Raw genomic sequence first — 13,354 nt, forward strand, 5'->3', positions numbered from 1 at the left:
CCTATGTCGTGGAGTCTTATGCGCAGAGTGCTGTGGGAGACCGTGTCGAAGATGCTGAGAGTCAAGGAGTATGAGTGCTGCAGTGTGACCACGGTCTAGAAGTAATCAGATGTTGTTGGTGGCTGCCAGGAGTGTTGTCTTCATGCTGCGATTGCTGCGGAAGCTGAACTGGGAGCTCTCCAGGGAGTTGTTGACCTCAATGAAATTCTGTAGTTGTGTGCGGATTGCTTTCTCTAGTACTTTGTCGGTGCAGGGTAGCAGCAAGATAGGCCAGAAATTCTTTAGTTCTGATGGGTCGGCTGAAGGTTTCTTCAAGAGAGGGTGTATTCTGGCCCTCAGGGTTTGTGCCCGTGCTGATGGAGCAGCTGATTGTGCTACAAAGCGAGGGGGCGATGGATGCGCTGGCTCTGATGTATATGTGGTGCGGGCAGGGGTCCGGGGGTACTCTGGAGGGGGTGCTGTTTATGATGTTGACTGTTCCTCTGTGGTGAGCGTGGACCAGTCATGGATGGTCTGGCAGGTTCTGGGGGGGGGGGGGTGGGTCAGTCACAGGTTCCGGTGCCATATGTGGCAGGAAACTGTCATAGATGTCCTGGATCTTGTGGTGATAAAAGGAGGTGAGTTTGTCGCAGAGGTCCTGTGGCAGGGGGATGCTGGTGGCTTTGGAGGGAGGCTCTGCGAACTTGTTGATGACTGAGAAGAGTTCCTTCGAGTTGTGTGTGGAGGAGTTGATGCACTCCCAGGTGCGTCCTTCCTTGCATTCTTGATTTTTCGTTGGTGGGGGGCGGTTGCCTCACAAGAAACCCCTCTACCGCCAAGAACAACCTCCACGTTGGACTCGTCGCCATCGCCAATTGGATGACAGCAAGCCACCTCAAACTGAACTCAGGAAAAACTGAGATCATCATCTTCAGACCCAACAAGACAGCATGGAAAGACTCATGGTGGCCTGCCACCCTAGGACCACACCTAACACCCATGCACGCAATCTCGGCTTCATACTAGACTCGTCTCTTTCCATGACTCAGCAAGTCAACGCCATATCATCCTCTTGCTTCAACACCCTCCATATGCTACGCAAGACCTTCAAATGGATTCCAAATGAAACCAGAAGAACGGTCACCCACGCCCTCGTCAGCAGCAGACTGGACTACGGTAACCCCCTCTACGCAGGGGACCACAGCCAAGCTACAGAGAAAACTCCAGCACATCCAGAACGCCGCTGCACGTCTCATCCTCAAACTCCCTCGCCATGAGCACATCTCCACCCACCTCAGATCCCTACACTGGCTGCCCATCAGCAAAAGGATCGTCTTCAAAATCCTAATCCACGCTCACAAAGCCCTCCACAACACCGGACCGGCCTACCTCAATGAACAACTTAACTTCCACATTCCAACCCGCCAGCTCCGCTCCGCCGCCCTCGCAACAGTCCCACGCATCCAATGCACCACCTCCGGCGGAAGAGCCTTCTCCCACCTCGTGGCCAAAACCTGGAACTCCCTCCCCACCAACCTACGCAAGACCCAGGACCTCCTAGCCTTCAGAAAGCACCTCAAAACATGGCTCTTCGAGCAGTAGTATCCTTCCCACCCCCAGCGCCTTGAGACCCTATCGGGTGAGTAGCACGCTTAACAAATTTTTGATTGATTGGTTGATAGAATGAGGCAAGGTCTTTGCTGGATTGGCTGTTCCTCCATTTTTTTCTCTAAATGTCTGCGGGTATGCTTTGATTCTTGGAGTTCAGTGGTGAACCAGCTGGCCTTCTTAGGTACGTGTTTGGCCGTTGTCAGCCAGAGAGGGGCTAGATTGTCTGCGCATTCGGTGATCCATGCGTTGAGATTGTGCGCTGCTGTGTTAGCATCGTTGGAGGGGGAAGGAAGGGATTTGGCGAGCGATGAGGTAAGTTGCTCATTGGTGATTTATTTTCATTTCCTGTGGGGGTCCTGGAGGTGCGGGTGCAGCTGCTGGGTGTGGTGATTGCAAAGTGTATGCAGCGGTGGTCGATCCAGTCTGGGGTGGAAATGGTCTTGATGGTGATGTGGTCACCTGAGGTGAAGATGGGGTCCAGTGTGTGTCCTGTGATGTGTGTGGAGACCAGTGCCCATATTTATACTTTTTTAGCGCTGCGTTTGCGCCGCTTTTTGACGCAAAAGCGGCGCAAACTAACAAAATCCAATTGGATTTTGTAAATTTGCGTTGCTTTTGCGTCAAAAAGCGGCGCAAACGCGGCGCTAAAAAAGTATAAATACGGGCCCAGCTGTCTGAGGCCGAGGCTGGCAAGATTTCTGAGTAGAGCAGAGGTGTTTGGGTTGTGTGGTCCTCGAGGAGAAAGTTCAGGTCGCCGAGTGTGGGAAAGTACCATCTTGCCTGGCATGTTACCCCCAATTTCACTGTATGTATGTATGTTTTAGCCCTTGTGTCACTGGGATCCTGCCAGGCAGGACCCCATTGCTCATAGTATGTGCCCTGTATGTGTTCCCTGTGTGGTGCCTAACAGTATCACTGAGGCTCTGCTAACCAGAACCTCATTGTTTTCTAAATTTGTCACTGCAGGCTAGTGACTAAATTGACCAATTCTCATTGGCACACTGGTACACCCATATAATTCCCTTGTATACTGTACTAAGGTATCCAGGGTATTGGGGTTCCAGGAGATTCCTATGGGCTGCAGCATTTCTTTTGCCACCCATAGAGAGCTCTGATAATTCTTACACAAGCCTGCCACTGCAGCATGAGTGAAATAACGTCCATGTTATTTCACAGCCATTTTTCACTGCACATAAGTAACTTATAAGTCGCCTATATGTTTAACCTTTACTTAGTGAAGGTTGGGTGCCAAGTTACTTAGGGCCTCATTCTGACCTTGGCGGGCGGCAAAGGCCGCCCGCCAAAGTACCGCCGTCAGAATACCGCTGCGCGGTCAAAAGACCGCCGCGGTAATTCTGAGTTTCCCGCTGGGCTGGCAGGCGACCGCCAGAAGGCCGCCCGCCAGCCCAGCGGGAAACCCCCTTCCACGAGGATGCCGGCTCCGAATGGAGGCGGCGGAGTGGAAAGGGTGCGACGGGTGCAGTTGCACCCGGCGCGATTTTCAGTGTCTGCTATGCAGACACTGAAAATCTTGGTGGGGCCCTGTTAGGGGGCCCCTGCAGTGCCCATGCCATTGGCATGGGCACTGCAGGGGTCCCCAGGGGCCCCACGACACCCGTTACCGCCAACCAGGTTCCGGCGGTCAAAACCGCCAGAACCAGGCTGGCGGCAAGGGGGTCGGAATCCCCATGGCGGCGCTGCGTGCAGCGCCGCCATGGAGGATTCCTCAGGCCAGGGGAAAACCTGCGGGAAACCGCCGGTTTCCCTTTTATGACCGCGGCTTTACCGCCGCGGTCAGAATAGGCCTGGATGCACCGCCAGCCTGTTGGCGGTGCATCCGCGGTCCCCGGCCCTGGCGGTCCATGACCGCCAGGGTCGTAATGACCCCCTTAGTGTGTGGGCACCCTGGCACTAGCCAAGGTGCCCCCACATCGTTCAGGGCAAATTCCCCGGACTTTGTGAGTGCAGGGACACCATTACACGCGTGCACTATACATAGGTCACTACCTATGTATAGCGTCACAATGGTAACTCCGAACATGGCCATGTAACATGTCTAAGATCATGGAATTGTCACCCCAATACCATTCTGGTATTGGTGGGACAATTCCATGATCCCCCGGGTCTCTAGCACAGAACCCGGGTACTGCCAAACTGCCTTTCCGGGGTTTCCTCTGCAGCTGCTGCTGCTGCCAACCCCTCAGACAGGATTCTGCCCTCCTGGGGTCCAGGCAGCCCTGGCCCAGGAAGGCAGAACAAAGGATTTCCTTTGAGAGAGGGTGTTACACCCTCTCCCTTTGGAAATAGGTGCGAGGGGCTAGGGAGGAATAGCCTCCCCAGCCTCTGGTAATGCTTTGTTGGGCACAGATGGTGCCCATCTCTGCATAAGCTAGTCTACACCAGTTCAGGGATCCCCCAGCCCTGCTCTGGCGCAAAACTGGACAAGGGAAAGGGGAGTGACCACTCTCCTGACCAGTACCTCCCAGGGGAGGTGCCCAGAGCTCCTCCAGTGTGTCTCAGACCTCTGCCATCTTGGAAACAGAGGTGTTGGGGGCACACTGGACTGCTCTGAGTGGCCAGTGCCAGCAGTTGACATCAGAGACCCCCTCTGATAGGCTCTTACCTTTCTTGGTAGCCATTCCTCCTTTCTTGGTAGCCAAACCTCCTTTTCTGGCTATTTAGGGTCTCTGCTTTGGGGAATTCTGAAGATAATGATTGCAAGAGCTCACCAGAGTTCCTCTGCATCTCCCTCTTCGTCTTCTACCAAGGATCGACCACTGACTGCTCCAGGACGCCTGCAAAACCGCAACAAAGTAGCAAGACGACTACTAGCAACATTGTAGCGCCTCATCCTGCCGGCTTTCTCGACTGTTTCCTGGTTGTGCATGCTCTGGGGGTCACCTGCCTTCACCCTGCACCAGAAGCCAAGAAGAAATCTCCCGTGGGTCGACGGAATCTTCCCCCTGCTAACGCAGGCACCAAAAGACTGCATCATCGGTCCTCTGGGTCCCCTCTAATCCTGACGAGCGTGGTCCCTGGAACACAGGAACTCCATCCAAGTGACTCCCACAGTCCAGTGATCCTTCAGTCCAAGTTTGGTGGAGGTAAGTCCTTGCCTCCCCACGCTAGACTGCAAACCTGTGTAGTGCGTGATTTGCAGCTGCTCCGGCTCCTGTGCACTCTTCCAAGATTTCCTTTGTGCAAAGCCTAGCCTGGGTCCCCAGCACTAAGTCCTGCAGTGCTCAACCCTCTGAGTTGGCCTCCGACGTCGTGGGATCCTCCTTTGCAACTCTGCATGGACTCCGGTTCACAAATCTTCTAAGTGCCTGTTCGGGTACTTCTGTGGGTGCTGCCTGCTTCTGTGAGGGTTCTCTGAGTTGCTGAGCGCCCCCTCTGTCTCCTCTTCCAAGGAGCAACATCCTGGTCCTTCCTGGTCCTCATCAGCACCCAAAAACCTCCAATGCGACCCTTGCAGCTAGCAAGGCTTGTTTGCGGTATTACTGCATGGGAGTAATTTTGCAACCTTCATCGCGACGTGGGACATCTTCCATCCAAAGGAGAAGTTCCTAGTCCTCTTCGTTGTTGCAGAACTCCAAGCTTCTTCCATCTGGAGGCAGCTTCCTTGCACCTTCATCTGGGGTTTCCTGGGCTCCTGCCCCCCCGTACACTGTCGCGACTATTGGACTTGGTCCCCTTGTTTTGCAGGTCCTCAGGTCCAGGAATCCGTTTTCAGTGCACTGCTGGTGTTTGTTGTTCTTGCAGAATCTCCCTATCACGAGTATTGTGCTCTTTTGTGGTAGTAGGTGTACTTTACTCCTACTTTTCAGGGTCTTGGGATGGGGTATCTTGGACACCCTAAATGTTTTCTTACAGTCCCAGCGACCCTCTACAAGCTCCCATAGGTCTGGGGTCCATTTGTGATTCGCATTCCACTTTTGGAGTATATGGTTTGTGTTGCCCCTAGACCTATGTTCACCCATTGCAACCTATTGTAATTCTACACTGTTTGTATTACTTTTCAGACTCTTACTTACCTGTTTTGGGTTTGTGTACATATAACTTATGTATATTACTCACCTTCTTACTGAGGGTACTCACTGAGATACTTGTGGCATATTGTCATAAAAATAAAGGGGCATATTTATACTCCGTTTGCGCCGAATTAGCGTCGTTTTTTTCGACGCAAATTCGGCGCAAAACTAACGCCATATTTATACTTTTGCGTTAGACGCGTCTAGCGCCAAAGTATGAGGAAAGAGCGTCATTTTTTTGCGTGAACGCCTTCCTTGCGTTAATGAGATGCAAGGTAGGCGTTCCCGTCCAAAAAAATGACTGCGACACAAATGCGTCGTATTTATACTCCCGGGCAAAAATCACGCCCGGGAGTAGGCGGGGCAAAAAACCCCGCATTTGCGCCTCTTTTTAACACCTGGGTCAGGGCAGGCGTTAAGGGACCTGTGGGCTCAAAATGAGCCCACAGCTGCCCTCCCATGCCCCCAGGGACCCCCCCTGCCACCCTTGCCCACCCCAGGAGGACACCCAAGGATGGAGGGACCCATCCCAGGGACATTCAGGTAAGTTCAGGTAAGTATACATTTTTATTTTTTTTATATTTTTTTTTGGCATGGGGGGCCTGATTTGTGCCCCCCTACATGCCTCAATGCCCAATGACCATGCCCAGGGGACATAAGTCCCCTGGGCATGGCCATTGGGCAAGGGGGCATGACTCCTGTCTTTACTAAGACAGGAGTCATGTAAATGGCGTCTGGGCGTCGTTAAAAATGGCGCAAATCGGGTGGAGGCGATTTTTTAGCGTCAACCTGACTTGCACCATTTTTAAGACGCCCTAACACCATTTTCCCCAACGCCGGCGCTGCCTGGTGTACGTGTTTTTTTTCCACGCACACCAGGCAGCGCCGGTCTGCTAGCGCCGGCTAACGCCATTCAATAAATACGGCGCCCGCATGGCGCTTCAGAATGGCGTTAGCCGGCGCTAAACTTTTTGACGCTAAACTGCGTTAGCGCAGTTTAGCGTCAAAAAGTATAAATACGGCCCAAAGTACCTTTATTTTTAGTAACTCTGTGTATTGTGTTTTCTTATGATATTGTGCATATGATATAAGTGGTATAGTAGGAGCTTTGCATGTCTCCTAGTTCAGCCTAAGCTTTGCCATAGCTGCCTTCTATCAGCCTAAGCTGCTAGAAACACCTCTATTCTACTAATAAGGGATAACTGGACCTGGCACAGGGTGTAAGTGCCACAAGGTACCCACTATAAACCAGGCCAGCCTCCTACACCGAGGAGGAGGTAGTTGACGGGCGCCAGGGCCTGGGGGGTAGAGATGTCTACGATGTCATCTATGAAACCTTGGCGGGGCCCGGGTGGCCTGTTTACTAGGGTGCTGCGGATGGAGGAGTTGGGGTTGGAGTGGACCAGGAAGTGAATGTGTTCCTTGGTGGTGCAGTGATCTTCTTGGACAGCCTTGACACGTGGTGAGGACTTGTGTACAATGGTGAGTTCTCCACCTGGGCGGGAGGGCCCGTCCCTCCTTAGGATGCTGTAACCGTCTGGAATGGCGATGGCGATGTCTGGCCCTGAGGTGGGGATAGTCCAGGTCTCGGTGAGGAAGGCGATGTCTGGTCAGGTGGTGCTCATCAGCTCCCAGAGTTCGGTGGCGTGTTTGTGGAGAGAGTGGATGTTCAGGAGCAGGCACTTGATGGAGTTGTGGAGGTTGTTGGTATCTTTGTGTGTGGAGAGTACCTTCTGTTTGTTGAGGTTGGGGCTGAAGTTGCAGTTCCTGCAGGTGAAAGGCCCGTGGGTGTCCTTGGGGGAGATGGTGCAGCAGTTGTTGAGACATCCGATGTTGAGGCAGAGGAGGGTCTCGGAGTCGTAACGGAGGCAGTCCAGGGGATGGTTTAACAGAGATCCAGGGTTACTGATGCTGGGCGCGGTCCAGGCCTGGATGGGCACAAACGGGCTTACCTTTGGTGGACCTTCAACGCACCAGTGGGGCGGCCACACTGCAGCCGCCATTAAGAGGGGAGGGAGTGGGGAGCAGTCAGCTGGAAGGGGGCAGTGCGGGAAAGGTGCTTTGCTGTAGGTGGAGGGGGCAGAGAAAGACGGGAGAAAGGAAAAAGCACTAGGGAAAAACAAGGCATAACAGATGAAAAAGGCCGAAAATGCAAGAGTGAAATAGCGACAGAGAGAAGAAAAGAAAAGGAAAATACTTGTGATGGCCACTAGACCACCAGGGATGAGGAGCAGGGACGAGCCTGTGGGTGGAGGAGGGCCTCGAACTGAGAGTCAGGAGACTCTCAGTTCATCCCAGGCAAGAGGCAGAGGAGCTGGGGAGGGCAGCAGATGCTGACCAGGAGGTCAGTGCAGGTAAGTGTCACAGATGGTCATCGATGTAGTGTGAGGAACAGGCTTGGCATCATAGACTGTTCTTGCCATAGCGCATAGATCCTGCTGTCATCACAAATGTTTACCGGCACTCCACAGTGGCGCACCATGTGAGTAGTCAATGCTGTAGCACAAAGAGTTGGCAGGCAGTGAGAGTGACAAGGTTTTGGCACCAACTGGCTGTTTCGTGGTTGCAAGGAGCCCCAAAACTTCAGTTCATCTCAGCTTCACTGAGGTCACACCAAGGGTCCACAACCTCAGCGTTGCCACTTGGGGTGCAGGGCCTGGTTCCTTCTGGAAATGGGTGGTAGTTCAGGCAGTTAGAGCCTGTTATATCCCTGTGACTCAGAACAGGAGGCCAGGAGACTAGTCAGTCCAGGGTTCAAGTGCAGGTCAATCACCCTGACTCAGGCAGGAGGGCAGCAGGGCAGGAGTCCAGCTGAGTGGCAGTACTTTCACCAGCACAGCAGTCATTCTTCCTAGAAGAATCTCCACAGCACCCGAAGTGTATTCAACCATTGGTATTTGAGATCCTATATTTGTACCAGGTGCCTCCTTTGAAGCAGAAGAAACTTCTAGAGATTTCTGTTTGAAGTCTATAGGTTTCCTGCCTCCCCTGCACTGGCTCAAGACTAACTACAGGGGGTATGCAGCCCTTTGTGTGGAGTCAGGACACAGCGTATTCAAATGAAAGTAGGCCTGTGCCAAACTCCGCCTTCTCATCCTGCCAGTAATGGCCCACCGAGGAACACCTAAACCTTTCATTGTGTGTGCCTATATAAGGAAGAATTCACAAAGCCTAGCTGTCACCAACATCTGGTCATGTAGCCCAGAGACAAGCTGCAGACACTAAGGCCCATATTTATACTTTTATAGCGCCGCTTTTTGATGCTAAAGTGGCGCAAACTTATAAAATACAATAGTTTTTTGTAGGTTTGAGCTGCTTTTGCGTCAAAAAATGATACAAATGCGGCGCTAAAATGTATAAATATTGGCCTAAATGGCTAAGACAGGAAAATGCAATTTTTTTAAAAAGTTGCATTTTCAAAATTTTAATTTAAATTCTAACTTTACCATAAGAAAGGATTTTTCATTACAATTTCGAGAAAAGAATCATGAACTGGTTACCTGTTCCTATTTGGAAGTTGCAGTCTATTAAATACAATAAGTTAACTTCAATGTTATCCTATGGGAGTGGTAGGCCTTACAGGAGTGAAAAATGAATTTGAGAGTTTTTCACCACTAGGACCTGTAAAACTTAAAAACATATGTCTGACCTTTTAAATAAACAGTTCCCTGCCCTCTGGGCTGTGTAGGACCTAACCTAGGAGTCATTTATATGTATTATAAAGAATGGCGTAGGCTTGGTGAAAGGGTTCTTTTTCCAGGTTGAATTGGCAGATTAAAGCACACAGAGGCTGCAATTGAAGACCCGTGGCATGTTTAAAGGGCTACTTCAGTGGGTTTCGCTATCAGTGCTGCAGGGCCACCAGTAGCATTTAATTTATAGGCCCTAGAACATCGCGTAACACTTTACTAGGGACTTACAAGTAAGTTAAATATGCCAATTGGCAGCGTGACAATTCTACACTGTTTCAAGGAGTCAGTACATACACTTTAGCCCTAGCTAGCAGTGGTAACGTTCACAGAGTCCAGAGGCTAACAGAAATGTGATCTTAAAAATATGGAGGAGTAAGGAAAAAAGTCTGGGAGTAACTTTGTAGAGAAGGCCAAGTCCAACAGATCCCATTGACAGAATCCCCTTGGCGCCCTAACCTCGAGTAGGATGCCTGAGTCCCACAAGGGTGTCTCTATTGTGACCTCATCCTTCCAACCTATGCCCCTAGTTGCATTCTTCCAGAGTCTAACTACCAAAACTGTCAGTGTGTCCGCTTTTGACTTGGTGTTTCTGCCATAGAGTGTCCTCAGGTACCCTTTTGATCCCATTTGGTTTCTCTCTGCTTTCAAAGAGGGACCCTGAAGAGGCATAAATGCATTTTGTGCACTGCCAACAATGTAAAAACACAGTAGTAGAGCTTTAAGTTGGGTAAGTTATTACAGGCTATTACTCCTTCATACTGGCTCATACTGGCTCCTCCTAAGTGTGTTAGATGCAATGCTTGGGGGCCCAACCCACAAAAGTGTTCTAGTCACACCATCCACATTGGTGAACAAACTATCAGGGACATCGAGGGAGGAGGATTTTGCAATATATATAGAAATGTGGGTAGCAAAATCATTTTGTAGAGAGTCACCCTTCCCAGGATGGATAACAGTATTTTTCTCCAGTGGTCAGCTTCTGTCTTGTACTCATCTAATATTCTCCCCATATTAATTCTCATGAAATCACTTGCACATGTCATGACATAAAACCCAAGATATCACAATCCTATTCGCATCTACTATAGTAGATATCCCCAACCCCATAGTGGATGCCAGTCATGACGTTAAATGCTATATACTTCTGCCTGTTGATCCGCAGGCCCAAATAGGTTTCAAACGCAGTGAGGATCTTCAGCACCTTTGGTATAGACAACTCAGGGTGAGCTAGAAAAGGAGAATGTCATCTGCAATGATATATATACATCAGTAGGATTAGCAGAAGATGGGGTACAGAATTTGAGAATGTGTTTCTGAATCAGCTTTTAAGATTAATTTTAATGCAAGTTTACTATGCACAATTATTGCTATCTTGTTTTTAGTTTTCCCAACATAGCACTTAGTGCAATGTGTTGGGAAAAGGCTGCCAGTAAATATTTCTTCTTTGATGGTCAGCCAATCAGAGTGCAGCAGTATCATGAATCTATGACAAGATTCACAAATCTGCAATGCACACTGGGTGAACAAACCCCCTGTCCAATGGTGTGCGTTTATTATTTTAATTGGTTTCACAAATCCTCTGTAGATGTATGAATCCGAGGAGGATCCACTGACAAAAGGTCCAGATATTGCTAAATTCTAACTTTATCATGCTCACTTTTTAAATGCGAATTTTCTGAAAAATACTTAACATACTTACACCTGATCAAGCAATGTTAATTCCTTTTATTATGTTCCAATTACATGCCAAGTTTAGTGTTATTCCATTCAGCCACTTTTCCTGTTTCGAGGAGCATGGAATCCTATGGGAGTTACATTTGGAAATGTAGCTTTTGGTAACCCGCTCCACCCTCTTTTACCCCCACTCAACATGTCTGCTCAAAACCTGTCATGAAGAACCCAAAGTGGAATAACTTTTTATTTGGAAGGATTTGTGCAGACTCGTCAAATGACAACAAAGTTATTAGCAAAACCTTTTCAATTGAAAGTCTGACCTAACCACAACTATGCATACACTATTTTTGCTAACATACTGCTTTTTTCTAGGTTGTTTTGAAGTCACAACACTGTTTTGTGTTTCCTTCAGAAATATTAAACTTAATTGTAATTACTAGCGACTTCTAGAAAGAGTTTACCACCCTGAAATGCAAAAATGCCAAGGAATTTAAATTTGATTGCAGTAAAAATCTATGTAATTGAGTCTAATTTCGTCGTCATGGTTGTTCCATATTATCACAGCTAGCTAGTTAGCTAGCTAGCAATCGACTTGACCATTTTGCACATATGCCCTAATCATTCCCCCATGTTTACATAAATTTTACATGGTTATGCAAAGGCCATGACCAGTTGAATACCTAGAAAAAAATGTTATGGACCAAAGAGGAGACAATATTGAAATATGATGGTGCCACGACATTCACGGTATTGGGGTACTGCGTTATGAAATTCTCATTTTACGGGAAGTGAAGAATCTAAGATCTAACCAGAGAACTTTGAATATTAATGGCCATCTAAACTTCCACGCATTGGCCATTGTCACTAACAACAAATGAAAGCCAGAGACATATGTTCTAGATGCAAGCGTGTTCCACCATCATCCGTCCCTCAATTAGGGGCCAGCGTTTGTCAAACAAGCACCAGTATTTGGTGAATACGGTTGATATTAGATGCTGTCTTCTTACAATTAATAACTTCATTTTGGCCGAAAGAAAAGCGGCACCCCTTTTTCGTTTATTTTTAATCAATCCCTTTGGGTAGAAATACTTGATTGGTTTCAGGTGAGATGCAAACGCTCATCATTGATGAGAAATTGTACACAAGCATCATTTTTCGTTTTATAGAAAACACAGACTTTTTCTGATTATCAAAAGAAGGTGGATTTTCTTCTGAGAAATAGGTAAACCTAAAAGCATGTTAACATGAAAAACTAAATAAAACGCCGTTGAGAGATAATAAATCTTGCTATACATTTTGGCAATTTTGCGGCTAATACAGTGACGGTCTCAAGCAATGTTCGAAAATAGAAATCTTAAATTGAATCATCGTTGCATGAATATATGCAAAATATTCATTTCTAGCACTGTGAGGGTTGAGTGCTTTTAAATTGGAGAAATCAGTCATGACTTCACCTTTTCATGCAAGATAAAGTTGTATGTGGTAACATCATTACAATGTCATGAAAGGGGGGGAATCACACAACAGATCTGCCTGAAGCTAATATACAAAATACGTTCTTCAATATTTCCCAGTATTGCTCAGTGCTTAGAGGTGGAAGGGAGGGTTTGAAACTACTATAAAAACATATATTGCGCCGTTATCGAGGATAGGCCATTGCAGAACATTGTAATGCACATATTAATTTGAAAGACTTTCCAATCGTTTTGAATGGTTATACCTTGACCCTGCATCTTTTTAACTTCATGTCTTGCATGTAGAATACCACACGAAACAAAAATGGGGAAAATTGAATACATTACCCAATCCGACATTTATTTCGACAGCGGCATTTATTGCAGCTTTTTCAATTGTTAAAATTGTAATAATAAATATGTTGGCATAGCAATGGCATTTAAACAACATTTATTTGAAATTCTTTCATCTGGGTTGACCGCTGTTTTCGGGACAAGCTGACTGACGCCTTATACATTTCATCTGCGACGCTCAATACACATATTTCCAGCTAAAATAGTACTTTATAAGTTACTGTCGCTCAAATCGAAATACGCTCCTTTTTGCTTAAATTATTAAGCAATATTTGCCAGAAAGTACTCACATGATTCAACAATTCATCTTTCTTTCTTCCAAATACCCTTTTCTGCTAGAAATAAAACTGATAATAATACTATAGCAAGGCTTGGTTCTGACTTTCATTTTATTCTAATACCCCTTTATAACGTGGAAGTGTAAAGGCATGGCAATATAAAAATCCATGATAAACTGAAGAAACAGGACCCTGCAGGAGCTGGCTTCATTCACCATTTCAAGTTCCTCATTTCGTAATAATGGCTTTGCAAAATAAAATTGCCTCTGCTCTGAATTTCA

This window comes from Pleurodeles waltl, chromosome 5, assembly GCF_031143425.1.
Source record: "Pleurodeles waltl isolate 20211129_DDA chromosome 5, aPleWal1.hap1.20221129, whole genome shotgun sequence".
NCBI classification, from domain to species: Eukaryota; Metazoa; Chordata; class Amphibia; order Caudata; family Salamandridae; genus Pleurodeles; species Pleurodeles waltl.